This window comes from Solanum tuberosum, unplaced genomic scaffold, assembly GCF_000226075.1.
Source record: "Solanum tuberosum cultivar DM 1-3 516 R44 unplaced genomic scaffold, SolTub_3.0 scf00044, whole genome shotgun sequence".
In the NCBI taxonomy this organism is placed as follows: Eukaryota; Viridiplantae; Streptophyta; class Magnoliopsida; order Solanales; family Solanaceae; genus Solanum; species Solanum tuberosum.
This window is the reverse complement of record NW_006238970.1, coordinates 584544-586502: the sequence shown is the minus strand read 5'-3', so window position 1 is coordinate 586502 and position 1959 is coordinate 584544. Positions and strand designations below refer to the sequence as shown.

The 1959-nt window shown below is 36.4% G+C and overlaps 1 long non-coding RNA gene across 2 annotated transcripts; it reads left to right on the top strand.

Annotated features, from left to right (window-relative positions):
- The first annotated feature begins 673 nt into the window (after positions 1 to 673).
- Positions 674 to 1208, top strand: LOC102598918 (uncharacterized). Of its 2 annotated transcripts, none has more exons than XR_366984.2 (3): positions 674 to 771; positions 855 to 920; positions 1009 to 1208. It is a non-coding gene; the product is annotated as an uncharacterized lncRNA (long non-coding RNA). The 2 variants fall into 2 exon arrangements; XR_001473005.1 differs by having other exon boundaries at positions 977 to 1208.
- The last annotated feature ends 751 nt before the right edge of the window (positions 1209 to 1959 follow it).

Genomic DNA, 1959 nt, shown 5'->3' with positions numbered 1-1959 from the left:
ATACATAAAAATATTTCATCAGATACATGAAACAAACAAACTAGATACATAGGATATTTGAAATCAAACACAATTCATAGTCGCTGAAGGTGGAAGCGAAGGAAATTGGCAATTTTGGTAGAATTTGCAAGTTTAGACTGTGAAATTGTTTGGTTTGAATAGTTCAGACGAATATTTAATATGGAACAATTGATGTTTGAATAGGTGTAATCCTCATTTCTGTGTTGAAAGGATGAACGAAAATCGTTTTTGATAGATATTCTGAAGAAATTATTTGTTGAAAGGATGAAGGAAGAGAGAAAAAATGGTGGAGAACATGGGGTGGGGGGGAGATTGAGGGATGTTGAATTGTTAAAGTACCTTTAATTAAGAAATTTTAATTTTAAGATAATTATTTAAGGGATTTGTGTATCTGATTTGACTTTTTAAAATATATGGTATAATTATTAAAAAGTGATATTATGAGTAGTATTTTAAAACTATAGGTAAAATATGTATATATGATAGTTAAGTATGTCTAATTATGTAGTTTTTCATTTTTATTAATACCAAGCATCATCACATTCAGTCTGACCAAATAGCCTAAATTAATACGCCCAATTCCCAAATTGGCCCAGCCTAAACCAAACAACCCTCGTCTATATTTAGGAAAGAAAATCTAACACCATCTGCCTTTCCTTTTCCAGTTCAGCCTCCCAACTACTCCCTTTCGACAGTCGCCGGAGTCCTTCCTTTTTAATGCGGCACAGTTCACACAAGAGAAGTCGCTAGGTACATCTACTTCCTTCCTCTCTCTTTCTTCTTGTTGTTCATTTTTTTCCACTGACCCTTCTCTTGCCCTTCCCCTTGCGTAGGCGGTAATGTATGGTCCATCTGTGCTTCATGGTGGTTTTCATCCTGAGTTTGCAGTACCAGCCCAGGTTCTTTCTCGATCTCCGCCTTCTGTACAATCTGACCCTTTATTATATTGTGTCAGTTGCTTATGTGCTCCCTGTCCATATCTTCTAGGATCTAGTGTTGCTCTCCATGCTTGAGTGTCAAAGATGACGATACACCCCTGATGCTTTATTGAAATAATATATATTAGTTTTATTCTATCAGGTGTAATGATCCCCATCTGAGGGCATTTTATCATGTAAATGGTCCTCCTGCTCCCCCCATCTGTTTATATGTCTGAAGATGAATCCTCATGATGCTTAATCTACATATTATTCATAGATAGACAGTTTTGGAGAGTCATTCAGTTTCAAATGTTTTATTTAAAGCTTATGTTTTATACTCAATATATTCAAATAATTTTGAGATTCAGTAAACTGTTGTTAAACATTTCTTTCAGATTTATGTTTGTGTATGCTTGAGTTAGTTTTCTGCTTGTAGTAAGCTGAAATGAGAGTTCGCTTGAGGAATAACAATGGTTCTCGAGTGTCTGTCACGTCCAGGGAGAAGGCTCGTGGCGTGACAAACTTGGTATCAGAGCACAAAGTTCAAGTGTCCTAAGGTGTCTATGAAACCGTGTCAGTAGGATTTATTTATGGTTGTGAGGGCCCACTTCTATAAATGAGGGACTACAAATATTTAAGAAGAGAATCCCTTCTTTAATACTCTAAATCGTGCAATAGAACTATGTCATAAGGAACTTATTCATTGATGACTCTAAGATTTGGACTCATTTAGGGCTTTATTTGGATAGATTTAGTGTCCTCAAATGCTTATTTTGTAACAATAACTAATGTAAAATCCTTGATTTCCAGGTATTTGGATTGAGGAACAAAGCAAGGACACTAATTTGCAAAAAAGAACGAAGCGAGCTGAAAGAAGGAAGAAAAGAGAGCCTAGTGATCGCTAAGTCCATTTGGCGAGTCGTCGAGTGACTATTTGACCGCCTAAAGTTCTAGTGTGCCAAGCCCTGAAAGAGAAAATTAAGTTGGAGAGAGAAAGGAGCAGTCGGCGGATCGCCGA